Raw genomic sequence first — 24041 nt, 5'->3', positions numbered from 1 at the left:
TCATTATATAATGATAAAGGGGTCAATCCAACAAGAGGGATATAATAATGGTAAGTGTTTATGCACCCAACATGAATTTATCCAAATATATAAAGCAAATGCTGACAGATCTGAAGGGAAAAATAGACAGCAACACAACAATAGTATGGGACTGCAATACCACATTTTCAAAAATGGATAGATAATACAGAATATCAACAAGAAAACTACACATTAGACCAGATGGACTTAACAGACATTTACAAAACATTCAATCCAAAAGCAGCAGAATTCTACTCAAGAGCCCACAGAACATCCTCTAGGATAGATCATATGTTAGGATACAAAACAAGCCATAATAAATTTAAAAAGGCTGGAATCATATCAAGCATCTTTTCCAACTTAAATGTTTTGCAACTAAAAATTAATTACAAGAAGAAAACTAAAACATTCACAAATATGTGAAGATTAAAAAGCAGTCCCCTGAACAACCAATGAGTCAAAAAATAAATCAAAAGAGAAATCAGAAAATGTTTTAAGAGAAATAAAAATGAAAATATGGGGTGCCTGGGTGGTTCAGTCTGTTAAGCATCCAACTCTTGATTTCAATTCAGGTCATGATCTCATGGTTCGTGGGTTCAAGCTCCACATCTGGCTCTGCAGTGGGGAGCCTGCTTTGGATTCTCTCTCTGTCCCTCTCTTCCCCACCCACCCCTGCTCATGCTCTCTCTCTCTCAAAAATAAATAAACATTTAAAAATATCTAAAAATGAAAAATGAAGATGAAATTACTACATACCAAAACTTAAGGGATGCGACAAAATTATTTCTAATAGGAAAGTTCATAGCACTAAAACTACATTAAGAAAAAAAAAATAGACTTCAAATAAACAACCTAAAGTTATACCAAGAGGAACTAGAAAAAGAACAATTAAGTTAAAGAGGAAGAAAGGAAATAACAAAAAAAAAATCAGAGCAGAAATAATTAAAATCGTGACTAAAAAAGACAATAGACAATCAATGGAACTAAGAGCTAGTTTTTCTGAAAAGATTAAAAAAATAAAAAATAAACATTTAATTGGACATACCAGGGGGCAAAAAAAAAAGAGGATTCAAACAAGTAAAACTGAAAATAGAGACATTATAATTGATACCACAGAAATACAAATGATCATAAGAGACTACCATGAACAATTAAAGGTCAACAAATATGACTACCTAGGAAAAAAGTGGATGAATTCCTAGAAACAAACAACCTACCAAGACTAAATCAGGAAGAAACAGGAAATTTGAACAGGCTTATTATTAGTATGGAGTCTGAATCAGTAATCAAAAACCTCCTAAAAAAGCCCAGGACCAGATGGCTTCATTAGTGAATTCTACCGCATTTAAGGATTCTACTAATCCTTCTCAAACTCTTCCAAAAAATGGAAGAAAAAGGAATACTTCCAAATTCATTTTATGAAGCCAGCATAATCCTGATACCAAAGCAAGATGAGGACACTACCAGAAAAGATAATTACAGACCAATATCCTTGATGAAAACAGATGCAAAAATTCTCAACAAAATATTAGCAAACCAGGGGCACTTGGCTGGCTCAGTCAGTAGAATATGCCACTCTTAATCTTGGGGTTGTGAGTTCAAACCCCACACTGGGCACAGAGATTATTTAAAAAGTTAGCAAACCAAATTTGGCAATACATTGAAAGAATCATACACCATGACCAAGTGGGATTTATTACAGAGATCCAAGTATGTTTCAACATCCACAAATCGATCGATGTGATACACACACAAAATGAAAATTAAAAATTATATGATCTCAATAAATGCAGAAAAGCTTTTGACAACATTCAACATGCACTCATGATTTAAAAAAAAAAAAACTCTCAACAAACTGGGTATAGAGGGAATGTACCTCAACATAATAAAGGGCATATATGACAAGCCCACAGCTAACATCACTGAACTCAGGGTTGAAAAGCTAAAGCTTTTCCTCTGGGAATGGGAACAAGACAAGTATGCCCACTCTTGCCACTTCTATTTAACACAGTACTGGAAGTTCTAGCCACAGCAATTAGTCAAGAACAACAAATAAAAGCCATCTAAATTAGAAAAGAAAAAGTAGAATTGTCTCTATTTGTGATGATATTACATATAAAAAACCATAAAGACTCTGCAAAGAAAACTTAGAACTAATAAAAGAATTCAGTAAAGTTTCAGAATATAAAATAATATGTAAAAATCAGTTGCATTTCTATACATTAACAACAAAATATCAGAAAGAGAAATCAATAAAATAACTCCATTTACAACTATATCAAAAAAGAATAAAATATTTCATAACAAATTTAACCAAGGAGGTAAAAGATCTGTATACTGAAAACTGTAATATGTTAATGAAAGAAATTGAAGAAGACCCAAATAAATAGAAAGATACTCTATGCTCATAGATTGGAAGAACTAATGTTGTTAAAATGTGCACCTATGCAGATTCAATGCGATGCCTATCAAAATTCCAATGGTATTATTCACAGAAATCAAAATAAACAATCCTAAAATTTGTATAGAACCAAAAGACACTGAATAGCCAAAGAAATCTTGAAAAATAAGAACAAAGATGAAGTATCACACTTCCTGATTTCCAGCTATATTACAAAGCTACAATAATCAAAATAGTACAGTATTGGCATAAAAACAGACATCTAGATAAATGGAATTGAACAGAGAGCCCAAAAATAAACCACACACGTATGGTCAATTAACTTATAATGAAGGTTACATGAATATACAATAGGAAAAGACAGTCCCTTCATTAATGATGCTGAGAAAACTGGATAGACACATGCAAAAGAATGAAACTGGACCATTATCTCACATCATACACACAAACCAGCTCAAATTGGATTAAATATTTGAACATAAGACCTGAGACTGTAAAACTCCTAGAAGAAAACATAGTGGGTAAGCTCCTTGACATTCATCTTGACAGTGACTTTTGGGATTTGACACCAAAAACAAAGGTAACAAAAGCAAAAATGAAAAGTGCAACCACATCAAACTAAAAAGATTTTGTATAGCAAAGGAAACCACCAGAAAAATGAAAAGGCAGCTTGATGGGAGAAAATATTTGCAAATCATATATCTAATAATAATATAAAGAACTGGAACCACTCAGCAACAAAAAAATCTGATGAAAAAATGGGCAGAGAATCTGAATAGATATTTTTCCAAAGAAGATATACACGTGGCAAACAGCTCAGCATCACTAATTATCAGAGAGATGCAAATCAAAACCATATTACTTCCCATTTGTCAGAATGATGACATTCTGACAGGATATAATCAAAAGACAAGATATAACAAGTGTTGGCATGGATGTGGAGAAAAGGGAACCATGCCATATGATCCAAAAATATTTATATATTCCTGGGTACATATTCAAAGGAAATGAAAACAGGATATTCTGCATTTCCATGTTCATTGCAGCATTACCCACAAAAGCCAACATGTGGAAACAACCTAAGTGTTCATCAACAGATAAATGGATAAAGATGTGGTATATATATGCAACAGACTATTATTCAGCAATGATAAAAAAGGAAATCCTGCCATTTGAGACAATATGAGTTGACCTTGGGGGCATTAAGCTAGGTAAAATATGGCAGAGAATGACAAGCACTGTATGATAGCATTTATATGTGTAATCTGAAAAAAAATGAATTCGTATAACAAAGACTAGAACAGTGGTTACCAGGATCTGGGGAGTGGGGGACCATAGGAAGATGATAGTCAAAGAATACAAATTTCCAGTTACAGGATGAATAAGTTCTGGGGATCTAATGTACAGCATGGTGACTATAATTATAGGAGCACCTGGGTGGCTCAGTCGGCTGAGTGTCCAATTCTTGATTTCAGCTCAGGTCATGATCTCTTGGTCATGAGATCAAGCACTGCATTGTGCTCTATGCTGGGTGTGGAGAATGCAATTTTACATTAACTCTTCCCTCTGTCTTGGGACTTCACACCAACTGTTTCCTTTGTTTAGAGCAATTTCCCCCTACATTTTGAATGAAGGGTGCTTCTGCTCTGTAGAATCCATAAAACAAAAATCATCTTGTTTTATATTCTTTATAGTAATTACCATTATCTGAAATTACCTTGCTTAATTTCCTTTTTCTGACTGTGTCTTCCATTAGAACAAAAGCTCTTTGAGAGGAAGAACTTGTCTGACTTGGTGACTGCCACAGTCCCTGCTCCTAGAATGGTGCCTGGCACATAGCAGATACTCAATAAATTAAATCACTTAGAAAGAATGAATAAATAGTATGAGAAGAGAAGAAAACCAAAGACAAAACCATGGGGAGCACCTACATTTAAGAAACAAGTAGGGAAAGAGAAAGCAGTGAAGAAATCTTCTGAACAAAGGAAAAGAAGTGTCCCAGAAGCCAGACAGGAAAGTGTCCTGGTCAATTTGGTTCTTGAATCCTTACATCATTTACTGCTTATAGTTTAGAACTTGCTCCTTGGACCTGATGGCTTGATATTCTTCAGCTGGTACTGACTTTAGGTCTCCCCTTGCTCCACTTACCTCTTGAATTGAGAAGCTTCCAACTGCTCTAGGAAAAGCTCATCCAACCCAACCCCCTGAGGCTCCACCCTTGAGACAGCCCTTTGTGCCTGGAATTCCTGCCAGAGGCACCTCAGGAATATGGACTAAATACAATCAAATTGTATGGTAAATGACACAGAAACAATTTCTCAGATGTCTCCATAATTATTATCACCAAGGGGAAAGACCAAAGATAAGAGTTGGAAAAAGTATTGCACACATAGAAAGAAGAACTCAAAGAAGAAATTGGAAGTGACAATTTAAATTTGCTGAAGAATTAGAAATGCTAAGTATCAAACAGAAACTGAAATGAGTAATAGATAAGATCAGAAGCATCATGTCCTCAAACTGTCATAGTTGTCAAATTTCATACTTAACAAAAATATGTACTTCAATAGGGAAGAAATAGGATTCTAAGGAAGAAATCATGGAAAATAATGACAAAGAGATCTATACAAAAGCAAAAACAGAAACGATGAGGAAACATAATATTGTGCAGACACATAACAACATAATCTATTGGTATATTAATTTGCTCTCTCAGCTGAAAGTATTTTTCTCTCCTCTATTCTAGTCAGGTAGCCATAAAAACTATGGCGTTTGCCTCTAGGAAACCATCTCAACTCCAACTTTTCCAAAAAGCTAAGTCATCTCTAAGAGTGAGACATGGAGACAAATCCTTTAAATGAGTGAAGCAATATTAGGCAAACCAAAGGCCTGGAGGAGATTCTCTAAGACAAAGGGGAGGGATAAGGTTTGGAAGTAGGATTAAACATGGAAGAGAGTCAGTCCCACAAGGATGAAGGATAAAAGACTGCATGTGAAATTGTTCCAATGATACACTTACAGAAGAAAATAAACACCAAACACCACAAAGTTGAGAGCAACAGTAAAGTTCTTTTCAAGAAGCTCTATGGTCACTGTGAGAGGTGACTCTCACTTTTTGAGAGGTGACTCTCATTTTTTGAGAGATGCATCTCAAAAAATGCTTAAACTAGAGGACCACCTTTAGAAAAGCTTCATTGAGGGGCGCCTGGGTGGCTCAGTCGGTTGAGCGTCCAACTTCGGCTCAGGTCATGATCTCCCAGCTCATGGGTTTGAGCCCCACATCGGGCTCTGTGCTGACAGCTCAGAGCCTGGATCCTACTTCAAATTCTGTGTCTCCCTCTCTCTCTGCCCCTCCCCAGCTTGCACTCTGGCTCACTCTCTCTCTCTCAAAAATAAATAAACATTTAAAAAATTTAAAAAGAAAAAAGAAAAAAGAAAAGCTTCATTGAGTAGAAGAAATTCCAGTGACACTGCCAACCACTTTGGATTAATCAATCAATCCCCTAGTGTGATGATAAGACTGGCATCATTGTCTAAACTAAAGGAATGGGAAGAAGATCCCAGAGGTGAGTGCCATGCTACAGGTGGAGGCTTAAAGCAGATTTGAGTTTTAGAGAAATTATGGAATGTGACATTCTTTGTGTGCCAATATTTTGGACTAAATTCATAAGCATCACACACATTTAGATAAAAAGAAGTTAGGAATGCCTGGGTGGCTCAGTTGGTAAGTAAATGACTCTTGATTTCAGCTCAGGTCATGATCTCACGGTTTGTGGGACTGAGCCCCACGTCGGGTTCTGCACTGACAGCACAGAGCCTGCTTGGGATTCTCTCTCTCTCTCTCTCTCTCCTCTCTCTCTGCGCCCCCCCCCCCCCCCGCTCATGCTCTTCTTCTCTTTCAAAATAAATAAACTTTAATAAAAAATAAAGAAGCTGGAGGAATTCCTATGAACACAGCACAAGAGATAGTTTTGAAAGAAGAAGAATAAAAGGCAAATATACTAGTAGCAATGGAAAAGAAAGAATAACAAATAGAAATAAGACAAATCATATGCATTAGGGTCCTCCAGAAAAACCAAACCAATAGGAAATATAGGATATAGATAGATTAGATGGATAGATATGAAATATAGGATAAGATAGATTAGATAGATAGATATCTATGTCTATATCTATATCTATATGTATATCTATCTACACACACAAACACACACACACACACACACACACAGAGGGAGAGAGAGATCTATAGAGTGGGCGAATAGGTTGGAGACTCAGGGGAGTGGTAGTTCTAGCCCAAAGGCAGTTCTTCTGGCAGAATTAGCAGAATTCATTCTTGTTCTGAAGAGGTCAGTTTTTGTTCTATTAAGGCATTCAACTGATTGGGTAAGATTTATCCACATTATAGAGTGTAATCTGCTTTACTCAAAGTCCACTGATGTAAATGTTAATCTCATCCAAAAAACACTTTCAAAGAAACATCCAGAAGAATGTTTGATGAAACATATCAGCACTATGGCCCAGCCAAGTTGACACATAAAATTAACCATTATATCCCCTGAATGCCAGGGCAATTTCCATTTATCTGTGTAAGAGACCTTCAGTTGTAAATACTTGAGAATCTACTTTAGAGATCACTTGCTATGTAAAACAGAAGAGAAGATGTTAGATTATTGCAAATATTTTGAAGCAATAGATACATCTATACTTAAGTTTCTAATGCAAAAATTTAAAGGATGAAAAATGAAAAACTTCCAAATAGTGGAAAAATCTGAAAGCTGATTTTAAAAGGATGTATCATATAAAGAGCTTGTGTGAATTATTCAATTCTTCCTAAAACTGAGAACAAGGGGCAAGAATGGAGTCAAGGGACCAGCACAATAGAGGTATTTCTCTCCCACCTCACTCTTTTACCAAAAGCTAACTTGGCCCTCTCTTCTCCTTCTCAGCATCTAGAATCTAAGAGTCAGAGGAAATGAAACTAATTCATTGTACTTTACCAAGGCGGCCCCCCAACTGATATTTGACAAGGGCCTTAGAAATATTCTCTGTTGGGTATCATGAGCCAAAGTACTCTCAACTAAGTCCCCAACAAGTGCAGGTCTTGAAATATGGCAAAAATTTGACATATTAAAAAATATAGTGTGACCTTCACTGGCATTATCACACATCTTTGTTCTACTGAATGACTGTAGACTGAGCCAGTAAACTGGCTCTTATTGTGTGAAATACTCTAAGAAATATCTCCATCAGATTTGTCTCCACATGGCTTCCTTGAACTGCCAAAAAGTTATAGCTTATATTATTGTTCTTCAGTTTTTCAATCCAGATTTCAGATTGCTCAAGCATATCTGCTAATTCTTAATCAGAATGATAGGTATGCGTTGAAGATCTTTATCTTCAGAGCATGCAATATATACATAGTCTATTCATAATGTATATCATGGTTAATGAATCTTTGAATTTAATAGAACTCTTTCAAGTTGATTTTCAAAGTGTCTTTCCCAAAGGTTATCTTTCATTTTCTATTCTTATACATAAATATCTCTCAGAAATAAACTCTGAGTATCCTTCCAATTCAATACCCTCATTGTATAATCATTTTACAAAGTTGACAAGTTCTAATTACCTACACAATATGAGTTAGGAAAATTCCTTCTCTGACAGGCCATTAAATAAGATTTCCGAGGGGCACCTGGGTGGCTCAATGGTTAAGCTCAGGTCATGATATCTCGGTTCCTGAGTTTGATTGAGCTCTGTGTCAGGTTCTGTGCTGACAGCTAGAGCTTGGCGCCTGCTTCAGATTCTGTCTCCTTCTCTCTCTGCCCCTCCCCCATCCATTCCTCTCTCTCTCTCTCTCTCTCTCTCTCTCTCTCTCTCTCTCTCAAAAACAAATAAAACATTTTAAAAAATTTTTTAATGAAAAAATAAAATAAAAAATAAGGTTTCTAAGATAAAGGTTTTTGATCCATGGCCTTGCCCTGCAATAGTACATGCATTTCATGTTCCTCCATACACCTGAAATACAGATCACAGAACATTCAGAACATCACAGGAAAGTAACAGTGTGAGGATAGCAAAGTAAACATGTACATCACATGATGTAACCAATTCCCAACTCTAATTGCTCAACCATTTATGATATTCATGATATTTAATATTTAATAGTTTAAGTACTTACAAAATATAGTCAATCATCACATTGGTTATATGATAAAAGACAATTGGCAAAACTTAGTAGTGTGCTGAGAAATTACTTTAACAGGATACAAAACACAGCTATGATTACATCCTTTTGATATATCTTTAAGAAATCTATACTAGTTTTTTGCCACCTAGCTATTTATCATTTAAAGAATCATTAAATTCTCTAAAACCAGAGTTTAAAATACATAACACATGTTATGATTATAAAGCTAAAGGGTAAAAGGGTTGATATAACATCTTACAAACCTGACTTAGAAAATTTATGATTCTAGGACTTTATGTCCCTGAAGTTATCCTAAAATGATAACTAAGAGCAATTGTATACATTTACTGACAAGGTATGAAATTCAGTTATTATAAGATTTTCCAATCAGTTTCCAGGCAATCATTTGTTTGCAGCCATTATAAACAGGGCTTAAGAATTATCTGAACATCTTATTTAATACTAACTATAATGTATTTGTGAGGAACTATAGTAGAATGGCAGTTGTAATGTGCTTCTCACAGATGCATTGTAAGACAGCTTTCATTTAAACAGTGTTACATTATCTCGGAGAATAAGGTAAAAGAGAGAGAGAGAGAGAGAGAGAGAGAGAGAGAGAGAGAGAGAGACTAGCCACCAAGTCAAGCTAGTATGCAGAAACCAAAATATTAATTCACTCTGGCAAAGTTGACAAGACTAGAATATCTTTTATTATACACATGAGTACATGTATACATTTAAATATACTTAATCCTACTTAATTAAACCAAGATTTTACACGTAAATATTATTCAGGGTCCCAACAGAAAACATATGGAAAATCTAAGAAAAGTTCAGTAAGTTTAATAAGATGGCAAGATGTAGGAAAACCAAAAAGAACAGTATCCTGGGACTAGTTGAGCTTTATTACCCTTAGGTCTGAAAGGACAAGGGAAGAAAGAGAACGGTGAAGTGGGACACTTTAAAAGAAGCTATCCCTTTAGTGGAGGCTAACAGCTACTCTCTCTTCCCTCTGATCTCCTGCTCACGTTCCCTATTGGCCCAAACCAATGGAAAACCAGAGGACACGGGATTCATTGATGCAATCAATTTAGGTCAGCTTCCCAGAGCATAAAGTAGGTGGAGAAGGTTGAAGCGTGGCTCTAGAGTGAGAAATGTAAGATAGTTTGCATAACAAAAAAAAATTTTTTTGGCAGATTTTTTTTTTTTAAGTTTATTTTTGGGACAGAGAGAGACAGAGCATGAACGGGGGAGGGTCAGAGAGAGGGAGACACAGAATCTGAAATAGGCTCCAGGCTCTGAGCTGTCAGCACAGAGCCCGACGCTGGGCTCAAACTCACGGACTGTGACATCACGACCTGAGCCGAAGTCGGACGCTCAACCGACTGAGCCACCCAGGCGCCCCCAGATTTTTTTTTTTTTTAATGAGATAAAAAAAAATCTTCTTTGGTCCATGAAGGAGCTTCAAGGAATTTAAGAATTAGAAGTAGGTTGTCATGGATTGTTACAGTAATGGCCCCGGCAAATCACACCTCTCAGTATTCACATCTCTCAGTATCCACATGCTTGTTCACCACCCCTTCCATATTGACCTTGGGCTTGGCCATGTGACTTGATATGAACAAGAGAAACATCAGCATACATAATACAAGCAAAAAGTTAATAGGCAAATTCTTGGAATACTGCCCTGATATGTCTAGGCCATGAAGATGCCCAGAATGAAATACCATGTGGGAAGAGATGCCCAGCTGTCTTGGATGTCCCAGCTGAGCCTTGCCCTCAGCAGATCACCTCAGCATGAGTAAGCCCATTCAGAAAAACTCCCCAGTCAACCCACAGAATCATGAGAAATAGTAATTGTTTTTGTTGTAAGCACTGAGTTTGGGGTGGTTTATTATGCAGCAATAGATAAATGAACACAACCTGATTTGACTGAGGAATGGCTAACCTCCAGTGCTACAGAAATCAATCATGTTCAAATGATATTCCTACAACCCAATTCTCTCTGCCTCTCAATTCAGCTCTACTCTTTTCCCTTCTGTGTGTTGACTTAATTCTCAGAGGTTCTCCTCTTGTGGTCAAAAAGATGGTTGCGGCAGGATGTGGAGAAAAAGGAGCACTCATGCACTGTTAGTGAGAATGTAAATTGGTGCAGCCACTGTGGAAAACAGTGTGGCGGATCCTCAAAAAATTAAAAATAGAAATACTATACGGTCCTGTAATTCCACTACTAGGTATTTACCCAAAGAAAACAAAAACTCTAAATCAAAAAAAATATATGCACTCCAGTTTATTGCAGCATTATTTACAATAGTCAAGATATGGAAGCAAACCAAGTGTCCATCAATAGACGAATGGATAAAGAAAATATGATACACACACACACACACACACACACACACACACACACACACAATGGAATATTACTCAACCGTTAAAAAGAATAAGGTCTTCCTATTTGTGACAACACGGATGGACCTACAGGATATTATGTTAAGTAAAATAAGTCAGACAGAGAAAGACAAATACCACACAATTTCACTCATAATATGGAATCTAAAAAACAAAATAAATGAACAAACAAAAAGCAGAAACAGAACCATAAATACAGAGAATAAAGTGACAGTTGCCAGAGGGGAGGAAGTTGGGAGACGGGCAAATGGGTGGAATGGGAAGTACAGGCTTCCAGTTATGGAATGAATAAGTCATGAGGATGAAAGGTAACAGCACAGGGGCTACAGTCAATGTTACTATAATAGTGTATGATGACAGATGGTAGCTACATTTGTAGTGAGCATAGTATAATGTATAGACTTGTTGAATCACTATGTTGTACACCCAAATTAATGTAACATTGTGTGTCAGCTATACTTCAATTTTTTTTTTTTTTTTTAAGAGAGATCATCAGGGCTCCTGGGTGGCTCATTCAGTTAAGTGTCAGACTTAGACTCAGGTCATGATCTCATGGCTCGTGGATTTGAGCCCCACATCAGACTGCTGTCAACACAGAGTCCATTTCTGATCTTCTGCAACCCCTCTTCCTTTCCCTCCCATGCTGGTTCTCTATCTCAAAAAAAATAAATATATAAACTTTTTAAAAAATAAGAGAGATGGTTGTAGCACTCCCAGATTTCACATCCTCTATGTTCAAATGTAATAGGACTTTTTCTCCACAATTGGATGAGACAAATCTGACTCTCACTAGCTCAAATTGGATTGTTTCTACCTGCAGACCAATCACTATAGCCAGGAGATGATCTACCTATACCCCTCCTGTGATACAAGTGCAGGATCCCCATCTCTCCCTGCCAGGAACAGATATAATAGTGGGGTTGTCCAGGTGCCCTATGATGCACACATTTTAAGCAGAGGAAAGAAGTACATATCAAATCTGGAATAAGGAAAGATACTTCCAAACAATTTTATATGCCAACACAGGGTATGATGGCTCCTTATCTCCATGTGAGGAAATGAACCAGGTCCAAAGAACTGTTATGCAGCCACACAAGGGTCAACAGACTGTGCATGACTGCCTTTCCCAACAGTCCACCATTGTTCAACAGTCCACCAACCATTGTTCAGCTGCTTAAATAGCAGATAAAGTGCATAAAATCTGGTAGGACCACTGTTTGCCCCAAATTTAGAGATAGAGCTGGGTCTAATGGGGCCCTTGAACAATGTATATAGATTCAGTTTGCCTGCAGAGACCTATCATTTTGAGATAGCACTTCATCAGGATCATTAGGAGAACCAGACCCAGGATGATGATCAAGCCTACGCTTGATGACAGTCTCTAATTAGGAGACCCAAGGGCTTGGAATAAACCAACTAAGGAGTCTGGTGGGGTACTGCAGGTAGATAGTCAATAATCATCCCATCTGAGCATGGATGTTCTTTAGTTTTTGCCTTATCTGAATTCTTGATATATACACAAGAGTTGTTGGCTGTGGGGAATAAGCTTAGGAATACCCTGAGCTTGCACCAGATGGGTTAACAAGGCATAAAGAATTAGAAAGCCACAGGATGTACACCCCCAAGTTTGGGTAAACAAGACTAGGTAAATAAGATTAGGTAAATGGTGCAAAGACCCCCAGTATAGAACAAAGGTATAAGAATAGGGTATCTCAGGATGAAAACATCCAAAATGAGGTAAACAAGATTAGGTATTCAGGGCAGAAATGCCCCCCAACTTAGTACAACAGGAGAAAGCTGGTTTCACAGGAAGGAAGGACCAAATTAGGTAAACACGTAAATAGGGCGGTGGGGGAGGTTGCCCAGAGCGGAGCCTTGTTGACCCTGAGGTAGCATGCTGTCTTTCTTGTCCCCTAGGCCAGTTTAGGTAAACAGACATGGGGCCTCACGTCCTCTGTAAACAACCTTCACCAGGAACCAGGATTTTGTTTTGTACTGACCCAAACCCCTAACACCACACATCTTCAAAACCCCCTTTGCCTCATGCCCATGAGTTAATTAATGTTCACGATTTCATTGTCTCTTTGTGCACGTCCATTACCATGTTTCTAAGCCCTCTTATCCTAATAAAAATGGAGCAAGGACCCTTACTCTGGGCTCTTGTCTCCTCCCAGACATTAGCCTCTCGCATTTTTAAATCCTGCATCCCATTTTCTTGCTGGACAAGACAGAACTCCAGACCCAGAGTCTACAACAGTTGGCAATAATACAAATGCCTCACTGTTCTGCCAACAGATAATCAAGGCTATTCAATTATTCATCACCACCTTAGCTAGTGAGTTTGTTGAGTCTTGTTGGTTTTGGATGGCTTGGAGGTCTGAGTGAGACCTGTACCACTCAGGCTATCACATGGGAATATGGAAGTAGGGCCTTAACCCCCAATTTAGAGGGACTTCTCTCTACCACATAGCATGGGTGGAAGTCTTCTGTAGGAATCTCATTACTTTCGTTTATCTATCCAGTTTTACCAATCAAAGCCATATTGCTCTGCGGATCAACCCTATTCTCCTTTTTCCCCCTTTGTAATCTCTTGAATTCACCTTTTGGCCCTCTGGGCATGGCTTCCCCTTGTTTGTTTTCTATCTGTTCAGCCCAAGTTGTTGGAAACCATTGAAATCATTTTATTTTTATCCCAAGCAAGACTTTTCAGTGGAGCTTTTCCATTGCTTCCCTCACAGTCATTTCAGGGTCAACAGCAGTGATAGCAGGGTCTTCCACTGGGAATGGTCCTGTTGCATGAAGGCCTCCAATACATCATCCATGTACCCAGCCACAGGGTCACATAATCAGGTATGGCTTTTACCTGAAATGCAGTTGTGGCTTTATGAATGGCTTTCCAGGGGGTCTTAGTCCTAGGGAAGTCCTCACAGTTAAGAATATTGTTCTCATACTCCTTGCAATCTAGATCAAGAGTGACATGGACTGAAGGGAACCTAGGTGGTTCAGCCAGTTGAATGTCCAACTTCAGCTCAGGTCATGATCTCACAGTTTGTGAGATCAAGCCCTGCATTGAGCTCTCTGCTGTCAGCACAGGGCCCGCTTTAGATCCTGCCTCCCTCTCTCTCTCTCACCCTCTCCTACTCGCTCTCTCTCTCTCTCTCAAAAATAATAAACATTAAAAAAAAAAAAAAAAAAAGAGGGGCGCCTGGGTGGCGCAGTCGGTTAAGCGTCCGGCTTCAGCCAGGTCACGATCTCGCGGTCCGTGAGTTCGAGCCCCGCGTCAGGCTCTGGGCTGATGGCTCAGAGCCTGGAGCCTGTTTCCCATTCTATGTCTCCCTCTCTCTGCCCCTCCCCTGTTCATGCTCTGTCTCTCTCTGTCCCAAAAATAAATAAACGTTGAAAAAAAAAAAATTAAAAAAAAAAAAAAAAAGAGTGACATGCACACTTCATCCTGTTGGTTGCCCTACTCAATGTAGATTTTTAAAATGCATTGCAGCAAAAGGTCAGTGGTTAGCTTCGACTGCACCAGCCTGGGACATTTGGGTCTGCAAGGCCTTCTCGTCAAACAGGGGCACCAACCAAGCTGCATGAGAATTCCCTGGCCTCTGCCCAAATCTATCTTTCAGTTTTTGTATTTCACTCTCCAAAAAGGATCTCATTTGATCAGTTTCATGTTCAGCAACATCATTGGTGGTTTGCATTTAGTGAAAACAAGTCTTACTTGGGGCTCTTAAGCAACTTGGATCAAACAGAGCTTCCTACACAGGGGCCTTTGACCCCCCTTGGGTGTCATCTGCAGCTCCTGGCATGTGGAAGTTAGAGGACAGTGTAGAAGTATGAAGATGGCCAGAAGCCAGGTTAACTTCCCAATATTTTTAGGGCCCACCTCTTGCATTTCTGCCCTCATCCATCACACCAGTTTATCCTTGATGACAGGGAGACTGCCTACGTTTCACTTATTCCTACTCATCCAGAGACAGCACAGTATCTCAGTCACGCCCTCCTCCCCCCAGGAAGCTGACATCACTCTAGGATGGCTGGACTGAGGAACGCCATGCATCTGCATCATGTACTAACATGGTTGGTGACCTTGCTCACTGCACTAAACTGTTGAGCAATTGACACCTGTTACCAAACACCAGGAAAAGCAGTGGCAAGATGTCAACCTACTACTAGAGTTTTCAGGTATTGGCACTGCCAAGAAAGACAAGACTCACACAGGCACTGGATGGAATAATACTTTATTCACAGAGATAGAGCAAGATCAGCTTCAATACTGAGTATCAGTCCATCATGGCCAGCGCATCTTGCCCCAAAGTTGGCACAGGGAGATAGTCTCTACTCAATCCTCTTATGTAGCAGGTGAAGAACACTCTTCCCTTCCCACCAGAAACAGATATTGCAGTAGGGCTGGTGTGGTGCCTTATGACGCACATGCTTTAAGCAGAACAAAGAGGGACATATGAAATCCTGAATCAGGAAAGATAATCCCAGATAAGTCCATATGCCCAGCAGGCTATCAGGACTCCTTATCTTTGTGAAAGCAAATGTTCCAGGCCCAAGGCATTATCTTCATCTTCATCTCTTCATCATCACTATTTCACTGAGACCATGTTTACAAGATCACCACTAATCTTCATGTTGCCAAACCCAAAGGTTATTTCTGTTATCGTACTTGTCCTTTCAGGAGCATCCCAAATGAATAAATGAATCTCTCTCCCTGTTTACCTCTTTCAGAGATATCACACTTTCGTTTTCCCCTTAGGCGGGTTTCCTTTGCTGTCACTTCCTTCTCTACTAAAACCCTAAAGTTAGCAGGGCACCAAGGCTCTGCTCTGTCCTGGGCTTTCTCCTCTTTATTTATACTCTTTCCCTGATGACCTCAGTGTCATGTTTTAAATATCTTACTCATGCCAAAGACACTCAAGCCTTGACCTCTCCTCTGAACTTCGGACTCAAGTATCAAACTGTCCTTGATGTTGCCACATATACAAGGCTTTTCCTCTAATTTAAGTTCTTTAATTTTATTCCATGAACTTAACACTTTACTATTTCAGAGTTTTCACAAATTTTCTTCAAATTACATTTGTCTGTTCTGCCATCAAACCTAGAATTTACTGACGAGTTCAGTTTAGAAACTAGGAAGACAAAAGAACATTGTACTAAGAGAAGATTCTTTAATTCTAATATTGGAAGTCTGATTTTTTTTTCTGCTTTGGAATAATTATGCTTACGCTATTTAATATGGTATATATACTTCTACCATGATTTAAGAAAAAGTTATAATAGTGAACTTTATTCTCATGAATTATCTACCCAGATCTTTGTGTGTATTGAAATGTTTTCAAAAGCTGTCTACTGCAGTATATCTGATTACACTATGGTACTAGTTCTAGGCTACTGTTGTTGGTGTTTTTTTTCTTTTCTTCCCACACTTGTCTGTGCACAAAACTTCAATCATCCTCTTTACATTCATTTGCTCAATGAGCCTTCTCCAGCCCTGACTTTTCTCTTGGGCTTCATTTCTACATTTCTGATTATCCACTGGACAAATGGAACTCAATGTTCTACCCCATATTTAGCACAAGCAAAAATGAATCTTCTTTTCACTTCTCCCAAATCAGTAACTTCTGACTCACCTCTTCCTCTCAATGGAGCTGTCATTCTCTTGGCTGCCTGGGCTCCATTGTTTTCTCTCTTCTCCCACATTTCATCATCACATCCTACTTTTTCTTCCTTTAACACAGCAATATCATGCCCTCATGACATTATGAATTCGGGGAAAGACTTGAGAATGTGAGTTCACTGAGATCTCTATGCCTCTTTTTTTTTTTTTTTTTACCTCTAATACAAGGTTAAAAATACATACCAGGATTGTTTTGAAGATTACATGATCTAATACACATAAGAACTTGACACCACATAAGTTCTGTGTTCTTCTCTTCCCTGCCTTCCATTTCCATTGCCAACATTATAGTGGTGTCCTTCACAATATCTCATCTAAATGACTGCACTAATTTCTAAACTGTGCTTTTAATCTTTCCTCCAAACACTTCCTAAAACACTATTTGGTTCACATTATGATCTCATCAAAAAGACTTTAATGATTTTAATTTTTAAAGCAGAGATATCTAAAATTAAGTTTACAGACTTCTTATTAAACTATAAACTCTTTCAGGAAGGACAAGGACTTCTGTGTATTTGTATTAGCTTTCCTTGAAGCACACGGCATACACCAGAAGCTCAATGAATATTTCCTCCAAAAAAATTATTAAAATGATGATCTCATCTAAAAGTATGTTAAGAATATGATAACTATTTTTAGCATGTTAAGTTCTTCAAGGATACTTTTATTTATTTATTTAATTAATTAATTTTTAAATTTATATCCAAGTTAGTTAGCATATAATGCAGTAATGATTTCAGTAGATTCCAGTGATTCATCCCCTTTGTATAACACCCAGTGCTCATCCCAACAAGTGTCTTCCTTAATGCCTCTTACCCATTTAGCCAATCCCCCCACCCACAATCCCTCCAGCAACCCTCAGTTTGTTCTCTGTATTTAAGAGTCTCATGTTTTGTCCCCCTCCTTGTTTTTAATTTTTTTTTTCAACGTTTATTTATTTTTGGGATAGAGAGAGACAGAGCATGAACGGGGGAGGGGCAGAGAGAGAGGGAGACACAGAATTGGAAACAGGCTCCAGGCTCTGAGCCATCAGCCCAGAGCCTGACACGGGGCTCGAACTCACGGACCGCGAGATCGTGACCTGGCTGAAGTCGGACGCTTAACCGACTGCGCCACCCAGGCGCCCCCCCCTCCTTGTTTTTATATTATTTTTGCTACCCTTCCTTTATGTTCATCTGTTGTATCTGAAAGTCCTCATGAGTGAAGTCATATATTTGTCTTTCTCTGACTAATTTCACTTAGCATAATACCCTCTAGTTCCATCCATGTAGTTGCAAATGGCAAGATTTCATTCTTTATGATTGTTGAGTAACACTCCATTGTATATATATACCACATCTTCTTTATCCATTCATCCATCGATGGACATTTGGGCTCTTTCCATACTTTGGCTATTGATGATAGTGCTGCTATAAACATTGGGGTACATGTGCCCCTTTGAAAGAGCACACCTGTATCCCTTCTTCAAGGACACTTAAATTTCAGTTCTGACCTTTATATGGTCTTTCTTTAATCATTTCAAATATTTGGTAGCAATTTGCTTGACTGTTTTAGGTGTAGGAGCAATGACTGATGGCTTCATCCCTCACTGTTTTTCTGTTTCTTGAAGAGATAAACACCTTGAAGGAGTTGTGTAACAGCTTCAGTCATCACTCATGTTCACTGGAGGGCAGTGCTGTCAATAAGCAAGTTCTGGATTCATTTTATTTTGCATTGCATGTGTTAGTTATTAGTTGGAGTCAAAAGCTAATATGGAAAAAATTTTTTTTTCTTTAAAGACTGGAATATGTTTCAGGTATGCTGTACCACACTTACCCTAAAACAGTGATTCTCAAACTTCTATATGTATATGAATCACCATTGACCTGTGCCATCCAATAAAGTACCCACTAACCATATGGCAATGGGGCACTTGAAATGTGGACAGTCAAACCGAGATATGCTGTGACTGTAAAATACACACTGGATTGCAAGGACTGAGTACAAAAAAGGAATGGAAAATATCTCAATAACTTGTGTTGATCAGATGTTGAAATGAAAATATTTTAGTTATATTGGGTTAAATAAAATGCATTAGAATTAATTATATCCAAATCTTTTTATTTTTTACAATGTGGCTACTATAATATTCAAAGTTACATATGCAATTCTCATTTGTGGTTCATGTTATATTCCTGTTGAACAGCATTGGCTCATATGGTTGTTTAAAAATGTTTCCTGGGTTGGGGTGCTTGGGTGGCTCAGTCGGTTGAGCATCCAACTCTTGATTTTGGCTCAGGTCATGATTCCAGGGACGGGATGGAGACCCTGCACTCAGCCCCACATCAAGCTCATGCTCCGCATGGAGACTGCTTAAGATTCTCCCTCTTCTCTCCCTCTCCCCCACTTGTCAGTTGTCTCTCTCATTAAAAAAAAAAAAAAGTTCCCTGGGTCCCATTTTTAGAGATTCTGCTTTGGTTGTTGCACATTAGGGCCCAAAAATCTGATATTTTTTAGCTCTCCAAGTAATTCAATTGATAAGTCATGGTAGGGAATTATTGTTTTGTACTGCTTTTGATGGTCTTCAACACAGCAGTGATTCAAAGATAACACGGAGAAATAGTTTTCAATTTTGATTGTGTAATAACTGCCATCCCATAAAGTAATATGCATGTTTTTCAATTAGCAAAACTCTTCAATATATCATCACAACATGACTATTTTGTGGTAGTGGAAGGATGGTACAAACAATTAAGCAGTATCTATCACAAACTTAAGTGCACATAACCTTTGACTCACCTTTAGAAATTGATCTTGCAGATCTTCCAACAAGATCCCTATAATATATCTGTAATTCGCTTCAGCACAATTTGAAATAGTGAAAAACCGGAAACTGAGGAAATAAATTATGATATATCCAACTGAATACTATGCAGGCTATAAACAAGAATAAGTTCATTTATAAGTACTGGTATGAAAAAATGTTTAGATTTATGAGGGGGCAAGAAAGTTGCAGAAAAGTATGCAGATCTTACCTGTACATATAAAATATTAAAAAATATGTATTTGTATTTGCATAGAAATATTTGTATATGCATATACAATTCAAAAGTTTCAAAAACTGTTAATAGTGGTTACTGCTAACAGTGAGGAGATTCCCAGTGATATGGAAAGGATCTTTTTGCTTTTTATATCCTTTTGTACTGTTTTAGTTTTTTTTACTATGACCAACATGTAAATTTACATTTACATTACAAAATACTGTTAAAATATCTATGTAATACCTAGCCAAGTAAATATTTCATCACTTAGGTTCCTGTTACAGAAATTTGATTTACACTATTATCCTTTAAGCTGCAATTTGGTCTTCATTTTAATTTTCTAAAAGGCCACCACATATATTCATTTATTCATTCAACCAATAGTTACAGACAACCTACTTTATGCTGGACAGAACACTGTTCTAAGGCCGAATAATAAAAAGTGGACACAAAACCATGTGTTCCTTAGACATGGGGAGGACAATAAACAAACCCAGACATAAATAATAATTAGTAATGAGTGCCATGAAGGCCTGAGTTTTCAAATGCTAGAATGTTCAAATGTCATGTGTGCTTGTGTGTGTATACACATGTATTCACTTACACATATTAATACAATCTTGGCTACTGAATTTTTTAAGAGTCGTTTGTATATAGTATTCTGGGATATTTCTCAAACTAAATTTTCTCTTGCATTCATTATAACGAACTCGGCCAAACAAATTAAAAATAGCAAAGCTTTTCAGTTGTGTCAATTTAGACAAATTACTTAGCTGCTTTAGGACTCAATTTTCTCCTCCACCAAACGGGGTATTTACCTCTCGGGTTGGCTGCGTCGGGGAGAACTCTAAGCGCAGACCACATAACGCAACAGCAGCGCCTGGCACAATGAAGAACAGGGATGGGGTGGGGCGGGTAGGGCGCGGACGCCCGCACTGGGGCGCAACTGGGCCGCGCGCGGCGCGGCGGGCCGGCTGTCCCGCAGAGGCGCGGTATTCTCGCCATGGACCGCAGGAGAAAGGCGGTGCTTTCACATACTTTTTTCATCTAAGCACTTCTGCACGCCAATTTATCTTTCTGTGAGTGCGGAGACCAGTGCCCGCCAGCTCCTGCGGCGCCCGCTGGGCGTCAACTCCCGCCGCGACAAGTCAGCCCGATTTTTCGAGATGCTCAAATGCTGAGGCCGTCCTGCGCTACAAAACTCAAGCCCACTCCCGGCCCCAAGCCGGCCAATCTGTTCAGGGCACATTTGGCCCGGGGCAGGCGGTAGACTCGCCTCCAACTGCGGCTGTTAGTTTGAATTCTGGCGCCACTCCCACGCCACGTAGAGCTATACTCGGAAGCGACGGATCTTCGAGCGCAGCGGGCGCGCACCGGGGACTGGGCGGGCGTGCAGCGGGAGGGCGACGCGCGCACCACGCCCCGGAAGCAGCCCCCGAAAGAAAAGAGCCGCCGCGCGCGCTCCCGCTCTCTCCCCTCAGGAAACGGCCACGCCCCCGTCATCTCCCGAGTCCAATAGAAGCGAGAGGGTGGGGCGGCCTCGGTCTGACTCAGGGGAGGCTATAAAGGGAACTGCTGGCAGCGCAGCTCGGTCTTTTACGTCTGGATTTGGGAGGCGTTGTGTCGTTTTCGGTGAGTGGGCGCTGTGGGCGAGGACCCGCGCGGGCCGTATTGGAATAGACTGAGGTTCGCTGCAGTATTGTGGGAAGATTAGAGATTTAAGTTTAGGGTGCTGTGTGTAGAAAACTTGCACGTGGAAAACACGCAGCCGGGCCGCCACGTGTCCTGAGTGGTAGTGGTGGCGGCAGGCTTCGAGCTTAGGCGTGTGGAGGCTGGTGCTGATGGCCACGAGCGCTGTGCGCGGCCTGCTTGCTAAACGCCGACATCCGGCTGGCCAAGCCTGAGCGGCGGCGGGAAAACCATATTCCCGGTATTTGGGGCAGGGAGTTTTACGTTGAGCAAGAGGCCTTTAAGAAGGAGAGTGTCGTTTTCTCGTCGCGGATCAAAAGGTCATTTGAAAATGGGCAGCCCTGACGTTGCCTGAGATTGAGTTGTATTGTGCCCAGGTGGCGCTGTGTGCAAACCAGATTAGTGATTGGGAAGATTTTAGTACTGAAAACCTTCAACTGTCATTCTGTAAGAATGCTTAGTTTTAAATATTTTGGTCCCCTTCAGGAACAATGGCTCTCAGTGGCATAACGGAGCTGTTACCTGGAGATGTTCACGTAAGTACTGTTGAGCTTAGTTTTTAAACTGAAGAAGTAAACCTGTTGATTTACAGGAAAAGATGGTGCATCATTTGAAATTTGCTTCCTACTAGATACAAAGGAAAACTAGAAAATACGTGAGGGAATATTTCCTGGGAAATTACTTGGTTGGAACCTGACCATTTTACCCAGGTATGTGTTGGGCTAATAATTTGATTGTTGGGCTACTTTGATTCAGTGCGATTAGTCCATATGTAGATTAAAATGAAAATTTTTTTTGTCCTTGAACAGCATCCTGGGAGTTGATGAATACTAACAGACTTACAAATGTCACTGGCTAGCAATGTAATTTTTAAAGTAAGTTGTGTGACTTACAAGATCAACTGTAGTGTTTCTAATATAGTGCTTACCTCTTAAAGTTGCTTTGGCTTACGGTAAATTTCACTGTAACATAATTTAGTGGATTATGGTCTTATCAATGATGAAATCTATCCCGAAGCTGACCACCTGAAGAAAAACATACGGATTCGGCTTCTGAGATAAGACTGAAGTTTTTATAGTCTGGATTTTATAACTGAGAGGGTTCTGTTAGGTTATAAATCTTGTAGGGGGAGAACTGCTACCTCAAAATGTGTTGTGGGTTTTTTTTTTTCTCTGCCAACAGTGAGGGGTCGCTGTCTTTCCACTGAAAGAGGCCAGTTTGCTGTGACCTTCCTAAGATGTAACCCGTTTCTGTGAGTAGAGATTTTTTTCCCTTAACAGTTCATCAGTACTTTGTCCTTGGTCTTAATCCATGATGATCTTATCCCGAACCTGAATATCTGTTGAGAAAACTTATACGGATCTGGCTTCTGAGATAGACCATTATAAGGACAATGATATTTTTTAAAAATTCTTTGGCTCTTTTGATGTTGGTAGTCTTGTAAATCTCAAATGTTTTTCCTTTTCTAGGGTTAATACCACCAGATTTACTTGTGAAAAATCGATAAGGAAAAGCTCTTCATTTAACTGACATGGGAAGAAAACCTACAAATCAAGACAATATTTTTTTATTTCTGTAAACAGGTTATGAAACCGCATCAGATTTAGATTAATGTATTTGTAAGATTTAAGCCATTACTTTTTATGTCATACTGCCCTAGAGAATCCTAACCTGTTAAGCAGATTACTTTGTAGATCTATTTCTATTTTAAATACAGGCATGCAAAGGAAGGTACATATTTTTAATGGAGAAGTCTTTGATTTCAGTTAACCAGACTTGTAATCAGCTTATTGTGAATGTTTCACCTTTGGCCACCTGTTTGAATTTAAAATCTACAATTGTAATTAAAGCTGAGTGAAAATTTACACTGAATATTGTGGAAAAGTCCTTAGATTTTTATGGAGAGATGATTCATTTTGGCAGTATCACACGGTACAGATCATGTTGGGTTTTGTAGCGTACTGAATATTACTGGATTAGTGGTGAGCAAAACGGAAAGACTGAGTCTATTACTGGGGGAGGGGAAAATACCAGGTATTACTGGTTCTAATTACTGAATTCTGGAATGTTTGGTCCTAATGAATTATAGTTTGAAAGGATGCTTAAGATGGAAAATGTGAGGGACACCTTGGTGGCTCAGTAAAACATCTCAGCTCCTCCATGCTGGGCATGAAACCTACTTTAAAAAAAAAAGATGGGAAAATGTGGAATGCTGAAAATGAAGAGAGCACAGCATGACAACGGGTCATGGGGGAAGTTCACTGATAAAACCAAACATTGCATAGAATGGATTTAGTGTAGACAGTAATAGCATCTGATCTAACCAAGATGGTTTGGCCCCATGCATGATCATTTTCCCTAAATAGCTACATGAATAAATTGTTGCTAAGCCTATACTTCAGTGTTAGTCAAAAGAATATTCTTGTCAGCTTATGATTATGAACTACCTTTTTTCCTAAAATGTTTTCTTAGTGAAAATGCAACGTTGGACCCATGTAGTTTAAGAGGCTCAGTGACAACCATGCCATTTAGTGGGTAGGTACATAGTAGATTTGCTCACGTATTGCAATGGTGTACAAAATGCACCTTGGAAAATGTATATTGAAGCCATATTAAAATAGGTAT

The 24041-nt window shown here is 38.9% G+C and overlaps 2 non-coding genes and 1 pseudogene across 3 annotated transcripts in view; all 3 read left to right on the top strand.

Moving 5' to 3' along the window:
• The window catches only part of LOC112862551 (uncharacterized), a 45790-nt pseudogene extending 21978 nt beyond the window's left edge, over positions 1 to 23812 (top strand). The window contains exons 2-7 of the transcript XR_015251757.1: positions 20647 to 21359; positions 21903 to 21952; positions 22048 to 22126; positions 22226 to 22291; positions 22599 to 22668; positions 22886 to 23812. The product of XR_015251757.1 is annotated as an uncharacterized LOC112862551 (transcript). The remainder of the gene's footprint in view (positions 1 to 20646; positions 21360 to 21902; positions 21953 to 22047; positions 22127 to 22225; positions 22292 to 22598; positions 22669 to 22885) is intronic.
• On the top strand, positions 22408 to 22475 carry LOC112863006 (small nucleolar RNA SNORD50). Its single transcript, XR_003223847.1, has one exon. It is a non-coding gene; the product is annotated as a small nucleolar RNA SNORD50 (small nucleolar RNA).
• LOC112863005 (small nucleolar RNA SNORD50) lies at positions 22723 to 22792 on the top strand. The gene has a single exon (XR_003223846.1). It is a non-coding gene; the product is annotated as a small nucleolar RNA SNORD50 (small nucleolar RNA).
• Positions 23813 to 24041: the final 229 nt, after the last annotated feature.

Source organism: Puma concolor, chromosome B2 (assembly GCF_028749965.1).
Source record: "Puma concolor isolate L17-30 chromosome B2, mPumCon1.1.hap2, whole genome shotgun sequence".
Taxonomy (NCBI): Eukaryota; Metazoa; Chordata; class Mammalia; order Carnivora; family Felidae; genus Puma; species Puma concolor.
Note: the sequence above shows the minus strand (reverse complement) of the source record. Positions and strands in the feature narration are given on the sequence as shown.